Here is a 17,615-nt window from a genome sequence, read left to right as displayed (position 1 = left end):
AATGCCACTTTTAGAAAGTGAGTATTTCTTTGCACTTAAATCTTTCTGTGCCTTACAATCCACGTCTGGCTAGGTTTAGGTGACAGCTCCTTGTGCATTCACTTAGACACACCCCAAACACAGGGTACTCAGCCTCACTTGCATACATCTGCATTTTGAATGGGTCTTCCTGGGCTGGGAGGGTGGAGGGCCTGCCCTCACACAAAGGACTGCCACACCCCCTACTGGGACCCTGGCAGACAGGATTGAACTGAAAGGGGACCTGGTGCACTTCTTAGCCACTCTTTGAAGTCACCCCCACTTCAAAAGCACAATTTAGTATAAAACAGGGCCTCTGCCCTACCACATCAGACACTTGCTGGAGAAGAAACCTGAACCAGAACCTACATCCTGCTAAGAAGAACTGCCTGGCTGCTCAAAGGACTCACCTGTCTGCTTTCTACAAAGGACTGCTGCCTTGCTGTTGGCCTGCTGCCTTGCTGAACTCGTCTGGCTGTAAAAGTGCTCTCCAAGGGCTTGGATAGAGCTTGCCTCCTGTTCCCTGAAGTCTCAGGACCAAAAAGACTTCTCTTTTTCATTTCGACTCCTCGTGCAACGACAATTTCGACGCACAGCTTATTCCGCGGTGAAAAATCCACCGTGCGACGATCCAGAAAGACGCCGCTCGACGCGACGCCTGCGGTGCGACCGGAACTTCGACGCACAGCCTCTCATGGACAACGCCGCCCGACTTCCAGAGGGGAAATCGACGCGACGCTTGCCGTGGGAAAGAGACTTCCACGCACAGCCTCCCGGAACGTCGCGCAGCCGGATAACAAGCCGAGAAATCCACGCACAGACCCTGGGACATTTGGTAATCCCGCGATCCATTGAAGGAGACGGTCCGCGTGCCGGAAAATGACGCACGTCTTCCCCGAGTGAAAAATAACGACGCAAGTCCGTGTGTGAAGGGACGTAACTGACGCACACACCATTTTTCCACGCATCTCCTCTTCTGCGGCCCTCTGCGGAGATTTTCCACTCCAAACCATGTACTTTGTGCTTGAAAGAGACTTTGGGGGTCATTACGACCTTGGCGGGCGGCATCAGCCACACGCCAAGATCGGACCGTCGGGCGGCCGCCAATGCAGGCGCACTCCCGCCACAGCCATTTGGAGATCCCCACTGGGCCGGCGGGGATCTCGGCCGCAACACAGGAGCCGGCTCCAAATGGAGCCGGCGGTGTTGCGGCTGTGCGACGGGTGCAGTTGCACCCGTCGCGCTTTCCATGGGGCCCGTTCATGGGGCCCCGCGACTCCCCTTTCCGCCAGCCTTTTCCTGGCGGTCCAAACCACCAGGAAAAGGCTGGCGGAAAGAGGACTCGTAATCCCCTGGGCAGCGCTGCCCAGGCGGATTATCACCGCCGGGGCAAATTTGGCAGAATACCGCCGGCCCCGGCGGTGCGACCGCGGCGGAGAAGCACCGCCAGCCTGTTGGCGGTGCTTCCGTCATTTTAGCCCTGGTGGTCTCGTACTTCCAGGGTCAAAATTACCCCCTTTGTTTGCTTTTTAAAGACTTGAGACACTTTATATCACTTTTTAGTGATATCTTTACAAATTCATATTGCATCTTTGATCGTTTTGATCTGCAAATACCCAGATAAATATGATATATTTTTCTAAACACTGTGTGGTGTATTTTTGTGGTGCTATATTGTGTTATTGTATGATTTATGGCACAAATGCTTTACACATTGCCTTCTAAGTTAAGCCTGACTGCTTGTGCCAAGCTACCAGATGGTGGGCACAGGATCATTTGGATTGTGTGTGACTTACCCTGACTAGAGTGAGGGTTCTTGCTGGAAAAGAGGATAACCTGACTGCCAACCAAAAAAACAATTTCTAACAATATGTTTTACCTGCTTTTCCTGCCATTACATATTTGTGCTAAAGTTACTTTTATGGGCATGACATGCTGATATGTATTTTTATGACTTATATGTTCTCTAATGTTCCAGTTACGGGTATTTATGAGGTATTCATGAGGGCATATAATTCTTACTGCCTACTGCTTATGATGCAGAATGTTGAGTACTTACGTGTTCTAATGTGACAACTACTTATTCTTGCAGAGTATTAGTAACTTGTGTAACGTTCTGACAACTGCTAAGGTAGCAGGGTGTTACTAATGTGTAATGTTGATCTAATAATGTTTTGTGCAATACAGTTTATTTTTACATAGCTCAGTGTTGTGTGTACTTTGTGGTGTACATTTTGCGTCACGTGTGTTGTGTGTGTTCTACAAACGCTTTACACATTGCCTCCGGGTTAGGCCTGACTGCTCGTTCCATGTTACCAAGGGGGTGAGCAGCGGTTATCTTGGACATGTAACTACTTTGCCTTGACTAGCATGGGTAGGTTCTACCTGGCTTAGGTGCATACCCTAGCCAACTAGAAACCCCATTTCTAACAAAGGGCTTGCAAAGTAACAAAAAGAAAATGATGGGGGGGCTGTAAGGTTCAAGCTAGCCTGGCTGATGAAGGGTGAAACCCTGAAACCGGTCCCAGGATGCTTGTTTCTGGTCCAGGTAGGACCTGGCTTGGCAGTTCGGGCTGGACTGTTCCCATGAGGAACAGGGTGAAGACTGATTTGCATATGGCTGGGTCCAAACTGGGCTGGCATGGGGAGCAAAAGAACGATGGATTAAACCCAGATCTGTGACTGGGGGTGAGTGTTCAGCACTCTGTCCATCATCCTTTTGTGTTGCTAAAGCCCACAAAGTAGATACAGCATATCTCAAAGACACAGCACATGTGCTGCCTAGGTGAGACCTAAAAAAGTGGTGACTTAGAGTAGTCCCAGCTACTTACTTTTATTAAAGGCTTCAATTTCAAATAAATTAGAGGAATGTTGTAAATGACAAGACAAAGGTTTAAATTACTTCTGGAGTGAATATGTGAGTGATTATTAAATGTGATTTAGTAATCACTTACACAGTGAGATTTTAACTGTGAAACTGAAGTGGGTTACTGTGAATGAATATGTGTTAGTAAATGGTCAGTTGTGACTGACAGAGACTATTAGTGAGTTTGACAAGAATAGTGAGCAAAGGCCAATATTTCTTTAGAACAGTGCATTATGTAGCATACCTGCTTCCAAAGGACAAGTGCTTTAGGTGCATTGAGCAGGACAAACATAGCATTAACTGCACACATTATAGTCATCTGAATCCCTGCCCAGTGCCTTCCAGTGTTGTCTGTGTTGCTGCATATTCAGCATCTGATGATACTAGCACTAGTCAGGGATGGCAACCTGACCCTGGTCTTCATCTCTGGGGCTCTGCACCCTCCCTCTAGGAGTGGCACCCCCAGAGTCAAAAATTGTCAGGGTGCTTGTAGAAGCAGTCCTGCACAATTCTCCCACCAGTGCTGGGATGTCAACCTGCATCTGGTTCTCCAACCTGGGGTCTGTACCTTCAGGTTGGACCAGGGCCAGGGGTGTGGCTTCCCTCCCCTGCCCTCCCTTCTGAGGTCCTGAACCCCCCAACTAGGAGTGCCCCCCAGAAGACAACATGGTAGGGGCACTGTTATCATTAGCCCCTTCCTCCAGGTCAGGGGGGACACCCTGAACCTGGCCTTCCAATCCAGGGTCTGTACCCTTAGATTGCACTGGGGTCAGGGGTGAGTCTCTCTCTCTCCCCTGCCCCTACTCTCAGGGTTCTGCAATCCCCCCCTCAGGGAGAGTATCCCTTAAAATCACACCGGTGGGGTGATTGGGCAAACTGCCCCCCTTTCAGATCAGGGTTTAAAGGGTCTGTACCCTCAGACTGGACCACTGCCTGGCAACCCACGTCTTCCTGGGAGGCATACCTACCCCCCACCAGGTCAGAGTTTACTTTCTGAACCTGGTCACCCAACCCAGAGTCACCACCCAGCGGTTGAACCACTGCCTGGCGCACCAGGACTTCCTTGGGAGCACAACCTACCCCCCATCAGGTCAGAGTTTACCCCCTGAACCCCAACCCAGAGTCACCACCCTTTGGTTGAACCATTGCCTGGCACACAGGACTTTCAGGGGGGCACCCTTACTCCCCTAAAGGGACACACCATCCCCAAGGGCCACGCAAGAGTCTCGCTGGCGCAGGTTTCCTGACCTCTGCCCATCGCCGGATTCCCCCCAACCCTGAAATGGTCTCACAAAGGTCATTCCCTGGGGGGTCTGCTCTCTGTGCTGACCCCTGACACTCCAGGTTCTCCAATGGGGTCCAAAACCCCCTCTCAACCCTCTGTCTGGACTTCTACACCCCCTCACTAGGAGTGGTACTGCCAGACACCAGAACTGGTGGGACACTGGCTACAGCCGCCCCCCCAAGCTCTCCTGACACTGTGGGGTCTCCCTCAACTGATGGCCCTACGGTACAGGCTAGGCTCCCTTCCTGGTATTCCCTCATAAAACCCTCCAGGACCTGGGACTGGATCTCGGGCACCCTGAGCCTCAGCCCATCCCCATTCCCTCTCCAAAGAGCCTGGACATGGGTCTCTCACCCATCCCACTACCTACCTGGGATACTAAAATCCTTCCCTACCTCACCTGGTTGGGAATTACCTAGACCACTCCCTTCAGGAGCACCCCCAAATGCCTCTTCAGACTCTCTAGTACTCACCCAGAAGTCTGCCTCTATTGTAAGCTCCCTGGGGTCAGAGAATTCACACTCCACCTGGTGTTGGTGTAGTTCTGGAAAATAAGGACTAGACATATGCTCACCAGCAATTACATCACTCAGCGCCTCACATGAATTAACCAAAGTACCCTTCACCCAACCATCCAGTGGCTCAGCCTTGAAAAAGCACCCCACATCACCCTCCTGAGACTGGTGAGACAGTACTTGACTGTCCCTGACACTCAACCCGCACCCTTCTGGGATGTCTTCACACTTAATAACCAGGACTTCTACCTGGGGCGCAACCCTCTCCCTGTCACTCTTACCTAGAGTCAGTAGAGTGTCCCTCCCACCAATAGGAATATGACTCCCCATGCCAGTTCCCCAATCCACCTCAGGGACCCTGTGCATCACTGGAGCTACCTCATACCTCTGAACCTCCTGGTGTGTGTTAACTCCCTCCTTCAAGTAGGGCACCACATCTCTGGGCATGTGCACTTCTTCAGCAGTACTGGATACAAGATTTTTGCTGCCACCATTTGAACTGGACTCAGCCCTTATAGCTTCCAGCTTCAGCTCTTCACAGCTCAACTCTTGAGCTGCCAACCTTTCTTTTTCTCAGGGCTAAGGCTCTCCTCTCCTCAGCCCTCTCAAGTGCTGCATCTAGCTCTTCCAGGCTCCGGATTCAAGCTAGGAGCCATTAATCTCTTTCTGTTTCTTCCTCCTCAGAGTGGTCCTCCTCCTCGGGCTCATTTGGTGGTGTTGCCTGACAACGTTTCAACTCATACTGAAACAGGGCTGACTCAAGATCTTCCCTTCTGGATTTCTTGTTCACAGCCAGTCCCCTTTCCATGCAGAATGCTTTAAGCTGCCACTTTTTATGGATCAATAGGAGAAAGAAATTGACTTCCATTCTGCAAAGGCTTCACAACCAAAAACCAGGGTCTAAAAATATTACCAATATTATCAGGAGGACATCAGAGAACAAAAAGCAGAATCACAAGACAAGTAGTGTGTGGTCACGTTGTGGTCTGAACTCAGACAGTAGTAGTGTAAACTTAATTACTGTATGTCAAGTTCAAATACAAGTCCAATACCACCGCTGCCACCAATGTTAGAGATGGGGTCTTTGGTTGGAAGTCAGGTTACCCCCTATCCAAACAAGGACCCTCACTCTAATCAGAGTAAAAGAGAATCACCCTCAGTTAACCCCCTGGGTAGCTTGGCACGAGCAGTATGCTTCACTTCGAAGTGCTAGGTGTAAAGTATTTGTACCAACACACACAGTAACTTAATGAAAACATTACAAAATGACACAACACAGGTTTATAAAAATAGAAAATATTTACCTAAGCAAAACAAGACCAGAACAACAAAAATCCATAATACACAAGTCATGTTATCAATTAAAAAGCAAAAAGAGTCTTTATGTAGTTTAAAACACACGCTAACACTGTTAGCGTGAAAATGTACCTTGGGTGCATCAAAAATAACCCCACACGGGCGAGTGTGTGTCAAAAAGGGCTTGCGATGCGTCGATTTCACTCACGAGCAGAACCTTGTGTCTTTTTTCCTTTCGTCGGGTCGGGCGCATTGTTTCTTCTCTCTGCAGAAGAGCGATGCTTCGATCCGGTCAGCACTCTCGGGTCCGGGCAGGCCTTGCATTGTTTTTACATGCCCAGCGGTGTTTGCATCGGAAATCCAGCTGCATAATGATCCGAAAGCCACGCAGCACGGGTTGCGATCTCCCAGCCTCCGTCAGCGATGCTGCGTGTTGTTTCTCCAGCTCCCTGCATAGATTCTTCGGTGTTGTTACAGGCGAGCGTTGATTTTCAGCCACGAAGCCATCGGTGTGTCGATTTCCCAGCTGCAGATCGGAGGTGCGTCGATCTTTTCCCTGCATGGCGTTCTGTGCGCGGATTTCCTCCTCTTAGGCTGCCATTTTCTCCTTTCAGGGTCCGAGGAACTGGATGGGCACAACAGGGCAGAGTAGGAGTCTCTCCAGAGAATCCAGGTGCTGGCAGAGAGAAGTCTTTGCTGTCCCTCAGTCTTCAAACAACAGGAGGCAAGCTCTAATTCAAGCCCTTGGAGATCTTCACAAGGTGGAAGGCACACAAAGTCCAGTCTTTGCCCACTTACTCTGGCAGAAGCAGCAAGTGCAGGATAGCTCCACAAAGCACAGTCACAGGCAGAGGTTCCTCTTGGTTTCCAGAAGTGTTCTAAAGTCTGTGGTTTTGGGTTCCCTTCTTATACCCAATTTCTCCTTTGAAGTAGGCCTACTTCAAAGCAAACTTTCTCTTTAATGTGAAATCCTGCCTTGCCCAGGCCCCAGACACTCACCAGGGGGTCGGAGACTGCATTGTGTGAGGGCAGGCTGAGCCCTTTCAGGTGTAAGTGACCACTCCTCCCCACCCTCCTAGCACAGATGGCTCATCAGGAAATGCAGATTATACCCCAGCTCCTTTTGTGTCACTGTCTAGTGTGAGGTGCAACCAGCCCAACTGTCAAACTGACCCACACAGGAAATCCACAAACGGGCAGAGTCACAGAAATGGTATAAGCAAGAAAATGCCCACTTTCTAAAAGTGGCATTTTCAAACACACAATCTTAAAATCAACTTTACTAAAAGATGTATTTTTAAATTGTGAGCTCAGAGACCCCAAACTCAACATGTCCATCCGCTCCCAAAGGGAATCTACACTTTAATCAGATTTAAAGGTAGCCCCCATGTTAACCTATGAGAGGGACATTTCTTGCAACAGTGAAAAACGAATTTAGCAATATTTCACTGTCAGGACTTGTAAAACACATTACTATATGTCCTACCTTAACAATACACTCCACCCTGCCCATGGGGCTACCTAGGGCCTACCTTAGGGGTGCCTTACATGTAAGAAAAGGGAAGGTTTAGACCTGGCAAATGGTTACACTTGCCAAGTCGAATTTACTGTTAAAACTGCATACACAGACACTACAGTGACAGGTCTGAGACATGATTACAGAGCTACTTATGTGGGTGGCACAACCAGTGCTACAGACCCACTAGTAGCATTTGATTTACAGGCCCTGGCACCTCTAGTACACTTTACTAGGGGCTCACTGGCAAATCAAATATGCTAATCATGGATGTGGAGCTTATTCCGCGGTGAAAAATTCACCGCGCGCCGATCCAGAAAGACGCCGCTCGACGCGACGCCTGCGGTGCGACCGGAACTTCGACGCACAGCCTCTCATGGACAACGCCGCCCGACTTCCAGAGGGGAAATCGACGCGACGCTTGCCGTGAGAAAGAGACTTCCACGCACAGCCTCCCGGAACGTCGCGCAGCCGGATAACAAGCCGAGAAATCCACGCACAGACCCTGGGACATTTGGTAATCCCGCGATCCATTGAAGGAGACGGTCCGCGTGCCGGAAAATGACGCACGTCTTCCCCGAGTGAAAAATAACGACGCAAGTCCGTGTGTGAAGGGACGTAACTGACGCACACACCATTTTTCCACGCATCTCCTCTTCTGCGGCCCTCTGCGGAGATTTTCCACTCCAAACCATGTACTTTGTGCTTGAAAGAGACTTTGGGGGTCATTACGACCTTGGCGGGCGGCATCAGCCACACGCCAAGATCGGACCGTCGGGCGGCCGCCAATGCAGGCGCACTCCCGCCACAGCCATTTGGAGATCCCCACTGGGCCGGCAGGGATCTCGGCCGCAACACAGGAGCCGGCTCCAAATGGAGCCGGCGGTGTTGCGGCTGTGCGACGGGTGCAGTTGCACCCGTCGCGCTTTCCATGGGGCCCGTTCAGGGGGCCCCGCGACTCCCCTTTCCGCCAGCCTTTTCCTGGCGGTCCAAACCACCAGGAAAAGGCTGGCGGAAAGAGGACTCGTAATCCCCTGGGCAGCGCTGCCCAGGCGGATTATCACCGCCGGGGCAAATTTGGCAGAATACCGCCGGCCCCGGCGGTGCGACCGCGGCGGAGAAGCACCGCCAGCCTGTTGGCGGTGCTTCCGTCATTTTAGCCCTGGTGGTCTCGTACTTCCAGGGTCAAAATTACCCCCTTTGTTTGCTTTTTAAAGACTTGAGACACTTTATATCACTTTTTAGTGATATCTTTACAAATTCATATTGCATCTTTGATCGTTTTGATCTGCAAATACCCAGATAAATATGATATATTTTTCTAAACACTGTGTGGTGTATTTTTGTGGTGCTATATTGTGTTATTGTATGATTTATGGCACAAATGCTTTACACATTGCCTTCTAAGTTAAGCCTGACTGCTTGTGCCAAGCTACCAGATGGTGGGCACAGGATCATTTGGATTGTGTGTGACTTACCCTGACTAGAGTGAGGGTTCTTGCTGGAAAAGAGGATAACCTGACTGCCAACCAAAAAAACAATTTCTAACAATATGTTTTACCTGCTTTTCCTGCCATTACATATTTGTGCTAAAGTTACTTTTATGGGCATGACATGCTGATATGTATTTTTATGACTTATATGTTCTCTAATGTTCCAGTTACGGGTATTTATGAGGTATTCATGAGGGCATATAATTCTTACTGCCTACTGCTTATGATGCAGAATGTTGAGTACTTACGTGTTCTAATGTGACAACTACTTATTCTTGCAGAGTATTAGTAACTTGTGTAACGTTCTGACAACTGCTAAGGTAGCAGGGTGTTACTAATGTGTAATGTTGATCTAATAATGTTTTGTGCAATACAGTTTATTTTTACATAGCTCAGTGTTGTGTGTACTTTGTGGTGTACATTTTGCGTCACGTGTGTTGTGTGTGTTCTACAAACGCTTTACACATTGCCTCCGGGTTAGGCCTGACTGCTCGTTCCATGTTACCAAGGGGGTGAGCAGCGGTTATCTTGGACATGTAACTACTTTGCCTTGACTAGCATGGGTAGGTTCTACCTGGCTTAGGTGCATACCCTAGCCAACTAGAAACCCCATTTCTAACAAAGGGCTTGCAAAGTAACAAAAAGAAAATGATGGGGGGGCTGTAAGGTTCAAGCTAGCCTGGCTGATGAAGGGTGAAACCCTGAAACCGGTCCCAGGATGCTTGTTTCTGGTCCAGGTAGGACCTGGCTTGGCAGTTCGGGCTGGACTGTTCCCATGAGGAACAGGGTGAAGACTGATTTGCATATGGCTGGGTCCAAACTGGGCTGGCATGGGGAGCAAAAGAACGATGGATTAAACCCAGATCTGTGACTGGGGGTGAGTGTTCAGCACTCTGTCCATCATCCTTTTGTGTTGCTAAAGCCCACAAAGTAGATACAGCATATCTCAAAGACACAGCACATGTGCTGCCTAGGTGAGACCTAAAAAAGTGGTGACTTAGAGTAGTCCCAGCTACTTACTTTTATTAAAGGCTTCAATTTCAAATAAATTAGAGGAATGTTGTAAATGACAAGACAAAGGTTTAAATTACTTCTGGAGTGAATATGTGAGTGATTATTAAATGTGATTTAGTAATCACTTACACAGTGAGATTTTAACTGTGAAACTGAAGTGGGTTACTGTGAATGAATATGTGTTAGTAAATGGTCAGTTGTGACTGACAGAGACTATTAGTGAGTTTGACAAGAATAGTGAGCAAAGGCCAATATTTCTTTAGAACAGTGCATTATGTAGCATACCTGCTTCCAAAGGACAAGTGCTTTAGGTGCATTGAGCAGGACAAACATAGCATTAACTGCACACATTATAGTCATCTGAATCCCTGCCCAGTGCCTTCCAGTGTTGTCTGTGTTGCTGCATATTCAGCATCTGATGATACTAGCACTAGTCAGGGATGGCAACCTGACCCTGGTCTTCATCTCTGGGGCTCTGCACCCTCCCTCTAGGAGTGGCACCCCCAGAGTCAAAAATTGTCAGGGTGCTTGTAGAAGCAGTCCTGCACAATTCTCCCACCAGTGCTGGGATGTCAACCTGCATCTGGTTCTCCAACCTGGGGTCTGTACCTTCAGGTTGGACCAGGGCCAGGGGTGTGGCTTCCCTCCCCTGCCCTCCCTTCTGAGGTCCTGAACCCCCCAACTAGGAGTGCCCCCCAGAAGACAACATGGTAGGGGCACTGTTATCATTAGCCCCTTCCTCCAGGTCAGGGGGGACACCCTGAACCTGGCCTTCCAATCCAGGGTCTGTACCCTTAGATTGCACTGGGGTCAGGGGTGAGTCTCTCTCTCTCCCCTGCCCCTACTCTCAGGGTTCTGCAATCCCCCCCTCAGGGAGAGTATCCCTTAAAATCACACCGGTGGGGTGATTGGGCAAACTGCCCCCCTTTCAGATCAGGGTTTAAAGGGTCTGTACCCTCAGACTGGACCACTGCCTGGCAACCCACGTCTTCCTGGGAGGCATACCTACCCCCCACCAGGTCAGAGTTTACTTTCTGAACCTGGTCACCCAACCCAGAGTCACCACCCAGCGGTTGAACCACTGCCTGGCGCACCAGGACTTCCTTGGGAGCACAACCTACCCCCCATCAGGTCAGAGTTTACCCCGTGAACCCCAACCCAGAGTCACCACCCTTTGGTTGAACCATTGCCTGGCACACAGGACTTTCAGGGGGGCACCCTTACTCCCCTAAAGGGACACACCATCCCCAAGGGCCACGCAAGAGTCTCGCTGGCGCAGGTTTCCTGACCTCTGCCCATCGCCGGATTCCCCCCAACCCTGAAATGGTCTCACAAAGGTCATTCCCTGGGGGGTCTTCTCTCTGTGCTGACCCCTGACACTCCAGGTTCTCCAATGGGGTCCAAAACCCCCTCTCAACCCTCTGTCTGGACTTCTACACCCCCTCACTAGGAGTGGTACTGCCAGACACCAGAACTGGTGGGACACTGGCTACAGCCGCCCCCCCTAGCTCTCCTGACACTGTGGGGTCTCCCTCAACTGATGGCCCTACGGTACAGGCTAGGCTCCCTTCCTGGTATTCCCTCATAAAACCCTCCAGGACCTGGGACTGGATCTCGGGCACCCTGAGCCTCAGCCCATCCCCATTCCCTCTCCAAAGAGCCTGGACATGGGTCCCTCACCCATCCCACTACCTACCTGGGATACTAAAATCCTTCCCTACCTCACCTGGTTGGGAATTACCTAGACCACTCCCTTCAGGAGCACCCCCAAATGCCTCTTCAGACTCTCTAGTACTCACCCAGAAGTCTGCCTCTATTGTAAGCTCCCTGGGGTCAGAGAATTCACACTCCACCTGGTGTTGGTGTAGTTCTGGAAAATAAGGACTAGACATATGCTCACCAGCAATTACATCACTCAGCGCCTCACATGAATTAACCAAAGTACCCTTCACCCAACCATCCAGTGGCTCAGCCTTGAAAAAGCACCTCACATCACCCTCCTGAGACTGGTGAGACAGTACTTGACTGTCCCTGACACTCAACCCGCACCCTTCTGGGATGTCTTCACACTTAATAACCAGGACTTCTACCTGGGGCGCAACCCTCTCCCTGTCACTCTTACCTAGAGTCATTAGAGTGTCCCTCCCACCAATAGGAATATGACTCCCCATGCCAGTTCCCCAATCCACCTCAGGGACCCTGTGCATCACTGGAGCTACCTCATACCTCTGAACCTCCTGGTGTGTGTTAACTCCCTCCTTCAAGTAGGGCACCACATCTCTGGGCATGTGCACTTCTTCAGCAGTACTGGATACAAGATTTTTGCTGCCACCATTTGAACTGGACTCAGCCCTTATAGCTTCCAGCTTCAGCTCTTCACAGCTCAACTCTTGAGCTGCCAACCTTTCTTTTTCTCAGGGCTAAGGCTCTCCTCTCCTCAGCCCTCTCAAGTGCTGCATCTAGCTCTTCCAGGCTCCGGATTCGAGCTAGGAGCCATTAATCTCTTTCTGTTTCTTCCTCCTCAGAGTGGTCCTCCTCCTCGGGCTCATTTGGTGGTGTTGCCTGACAACGTTTCAACTCATACTGAAACAGGGCTGACTCAAGATCTTCCCTTCTGGATTTCTTGTTCACAGCCAGTCCCCTTTCCATGCAGAATGCTTTAAGCTGCCACTTTTTATGGATCAATAGGAGAAAGAAATTGACTTCCATTCTGCAAAGGCTTCACAACCAAAAACCAGGGTCTAAAAATATTACCAATATTATCAGGAGGACATCAGAGAACAAAAAGCAGAATCACAAGACAAGTAGTGTGTGGTCACGTTGTGGTCTGAACTCAGACAGTAGTAGTGTAAACTTAATTACTGTATGTCAAGTTCAAATACATGTCCAATCCCACCGCTGCCACCAATGTTAGAGATGGGGTCTTTGGTTGGAAGTCAGGTTACCCCCTATCCAAACAAGGACCCTCACTCTAATCAGAGTAAAAGAGAATCACCCTCAGTTAACCCCCTGGGTAGCTTGGCACGAGCAGTATGCTTCACTTCGAAGTGCTAGGTGTAAAGTATTTGTACCAACACACACAGTAACTTAATGAAAACATTACAAAATGACACAACACAGGTTTATAAAAATAGAAAATATTTACCTAAGCAAAACAAGACCAGAACAACAAAAATCCATAATACACAAGTCAAGTTATCAATTAAAAAGCAAAAAGAGTCTTTATGTAGTTTAAAACACACGCTAACACTGTTAGCGTGAAAATGTACCTTGGGTGCATCAAAAATAACCCCACACGGGCAAGTGTGTGTCAAAAAGGGCTTGTGATGCGTCGATTTCACTCACGAGCAGAACCTTGTGTCTTTTCTCCTTTCGTCGGGTCGGGCGCATTGTTTCTTCTCTCTGCAGAAGAGCGATGCTTCGATCCGGTCAGCACTCTCGGGTCCGGGCAGGCCTTGCATTGTTTTTACATGCCCAGCGGTGTTTGCATCGGAAATCCAGCTGCATAATGATCCGAAAGCCACGCAGCACGGGTTGCGATCTCCCAGCCTCCGTCAGCGATGCTGCGTGTTGTTTCTCCAGCTCCCTGCATAGATTCTTCGGTGTTGTTACAGGCGAGCGTTGATTTTCAGCCACGAAGCCATCGGTGTGTCGATTTCCCAGCTGCAGATCGGAGGTGCGTCGATCTTTTCCCTGCATGGCGTTCTGTGCGCGGATTTCCTCCTCTTAGGCTGCCATTTTCTCCTTTCAGGGTCCGAGGAACTGGATGGGCACCACAGGGCAGAGTAGGAGTCTCTCCAGAGAATCCAGGTGCTGGCAGAGAGAAGTCTTTGCTGTCCCTCTGTCTTCAAACAACAGGAGGCAAGCTCTAATTCAAGCCCTTGGAGATCTTCACAAGGTGGAAGGCACACAAAGTCCAGTCTTTGCCCACTTACTCTGGCAGAAGCAGCAAGTGCAGGATAGCTCCACAAAGCACAGTCACAGGCAGAGGTTCCTCTTGGTTTCCAGAAGTGTTCTAAAGTCTGTGGTTTTGGGTTCCCTTCTTATACCCAATTTCTCCTTTGAAGTAGGCCTACTTCAAAGCAAACTTTCTCTTTAATGTGAAATCCTGCCTTGCCCAGGCCCCAGACACTCACCAGGGGGTCGGAGACTGCATTGTGTGAGGGCAGGCTGAGCCCTTTCAGGTGTAAGTGACCACTCCTCCCCACCCTCCTAGCACAGATGGCTCATCAGGAAATGCAGATTATACCCCAGCTCCTTTTGTGTCACTGTCTAGTGTGAGGTGCAACCAGCCCAACTGTCAAACTGACCCACACAGGAAATCCACAAACGGGCAGAGTCACAGAAATGGTATAAGCAAGAAAATGCCCACTTTCAAAAAGTGGCATTTTCAAACACACAATCTTAAAATCAACTTTACTAAAAGATGTATTTTTAAATTGTGAGCTCAGAGACCCCAAACTCAACATGTCCATCCGCTCCCAAAGGGAATCTACACTTTAATCAGATTTAAAGGTAGCCCCCATGTTAACCTATGAGAGGGACATTTCTTGCAACAGTGAAAAACGAATTTAGCAATATTTCACTGTCAGGACTTGTAAAACACATTACTATATGTCCTACCTTAACAATACACTCCACCCTGCCCATGGGGCTACCTAGGGCCTACCTTAGGGGTGCCTTACATGTAAGAAAAGGGAAGGTTTAGACCTGGCAAATGGTTACACTTGCCAAGTCGAATTTACTGTTAAAACTGCATACACAGACACTGCAGTGACAGGTCTGAGACATGATTACAGAGCTACTTATGTGGGTGGCACAACCAATGCTGCAGACCCACTAGTAGCATTTGATTTACAGGCCCTGGCACCTCTAGTACACTTTACTAGGGGCTCACTGGCAAATCAAATATGCTAATCATGGATAAACCAATTACTTACAATTTACACAGAGAGCATATGCACTTTAGCAGTGGTTAGCAGTGGTAAAGTGCTCAGAGTTCAAAAGCCAACAGCAACAGGTCAGAAAAAATAGGAGGCAGGAGGCAAAAAGATTGGGGATGACCTGCATAAACTCAAAAGTCTAACACCGGTCCAGAAGACTGGGGGAGGACCCCCACCAACACCCCCGACTACATCAACTAGGAGGAAAAGGTACTGGCCATCCTGCACCCTGAGGGCCTCACTGGACTCACTGGAGGAATGTACTCGGGTAAGTCATCTAAAATTATTCCATATCCACCACAGCTGTAATGCATGCACCACTTCACCCCTTCAACTACCACCAGGACCAGACCCCACCCTGGCCACAATCACTACATCCAGTCACCTTGCATGCCCACTAACAGGGCCACATCCCTCCCCCTGTGCATAGCCACCCACCCCTGCAAGGTATCATATTGGCACCACACCACTCAAAATGCACCTCCACATCCCATGCTAAGTGCAATGGCATCCTCACAAAAGGACCCTGCATGGCCCAACAGTGGAAAACCTGATAAAAATAGGTCTGCCCTGTGCACCCCATCCGGTTTTGTAAATGTAACATACATGCCCATTCCCCCCCCACAGGCACCACCACCCATGCCACCCTGATGGAAAGGCCAAGGAGTGCCAGCGCCCCATATGGATACACAGGCACTAATCAGGACACTGGAGAGGGAACTCTGGACAGTGAGGAATACCCTGACCCATCACACAGTCCTGGACTGTCACCATCCAGCAGCCCCATCCAGGACACCACTGACACCCCTACCATCCAGCCATCAACATCAGCACATGGCAAATGACCCCACACCAGTGTATCCTGGCCACAGACTGGTGGAACACAAGTACAGAGGCCCCAGTCTCCACCTACCAACAGGCAGGAGGACGATGGCACCAGTACCAGTGGTACCATCAGACCTGTGCAGGGGACACAGGCTCAGGGGACTAGGGCCAGTGGGAGGGCATCAGTGGCCCAGGTGGGAGGCCAAAGAATGGATGCTGCAGCCCAGGAGGTGATCACTGAGGTCCTGGGAGCATACCTCCATACCCTGGACAGGATGGGCCAGATCGTGGTCACCCTGGAACTGAATCAAAGGATGCAGATAGCACACAATCAAGAGGCCATGGAGAAGTGTAAAACAGCTCAATGCCACCATCACCACTATTGCAGGGGTGCTGCTGCATCACTTCCCAACCCAGCCTGAGACCCCCACAAACCAGGAAGCCCCTACTACAGACCACAATACAGACCAGTCATCAACATTAGCAGCAGCAACTGGACTGGTGCCACTGTCTAAGGACACACAAGAGGCCAGCACCCCTACCCGTACAGCCCAACAACAGACACTCAAACAGTCCCTCAGACCCAGATATGGTGCTGGTACACCTGCCAAGACCAAGGTACCATCAAATAAGTGACTCTGACATGAACTGTCTCCCAAGTGTGCCACTAAACCACCATCCTCACCGGCCAATATGAACTCAACAATTAGTAAAGTACAGATGGACATATAACCACTGCAAACAATCGCTGGGACAATGTAGCCAGTATGGACACCCACCATCAGCCCACTCCCATCACCTATTAAAACACATGCACACAAATTTCAATGTCCCCTGTCATTATGATGCATCAAATCGAAGTGTGAATGCATTTACCAGTTAAATTTAAAAATCAGACCTTTATTGCAGGAATTGCACCCCAAGCACAACATGGTGTGGAGTAAACAGAAATGTCTAACAAGTTCTTTATCATGTCACATGGCACTTGAAATTCATGTTACAGTGTAAATGGCTGAAGACACCACACCCCCATTAAGAATAAGTCAGACTGACAGTATGCAGTACAGACAACATCATCAGCGAACAGTACCTCAAAGTAACTGGAAGTATAGTTGGATCAGTTGGTTCCTGGAGTGTACATCTTCCCCCTCTTCATCATCACCATCACTCTCATCCCCTCTCACAGGAAGCTGGTCTGGATATGCAGCACCCTCGGATAGATTTCCTCACACCCACATTGTGCAGAAGGCAGCAGGCCACCACTATTCTACACACCTTCTCAGGGCCATAGCACAGGGAATCCCCAGAGATATGGAGGCAATGGAGACTATCCTTCAGGATACCTATAGTGTGCTCAATCACCCTCCTAGTACATCCATGGGCCTCATTGTAATTCCTCTCAGCATTTGTTCAAGGACTCCTCACTGGTGTCAGGAGCCAATGCATGTTGGGGTAGCCAGAATCACCTGCAAAAGTGGGAAAAACATGACTGTAACTAACTACCCTCAGCTGCAGACAGCCTGGCTGTCAGCTATGTACAGAAAAAATTGTCAGACACACTCACCTATAATCCATCCTCTGTCCACTTGTAGTTGTTCCATCATATGTGGCACACTGCTGTTCCTCAGCACAAATGAATCATGGACTGATCGAGGGAACATGGCATTCACATGTGAGATGTATTGGTCTGCAGTACACACCAATTGAATGTTCATGGAGTGGAAGTTCTCCCTGTTTCTGTACACCTGTTCTCTTACTCTTGGGGGGATGAGAGCTATGTAAGTGCCATTGATGGCACCTATCACATGGGGAATGTTGGCAAAGGCATAAAAGTCAGACTTGAT

The sequence above is a fragment of the Pleurodeles waltl genome, chromosome 5, assembly GCF_031143425.1.
Source record: "Pleurodeles waltl isolate 20211129_DDA chromosome 5, aPleWal1.hap1.20221129, whole genome shotgun sequence".
Classification (NCBI taxonomy): Eukaryota; Metazoa; Chordata; class Amphibia; order Caudata; family Salamandridae; genus Pleurodeles; species Pleurodeles waltl.
This window is presented reverse-complemented; position numbering follows the sequence as displayed.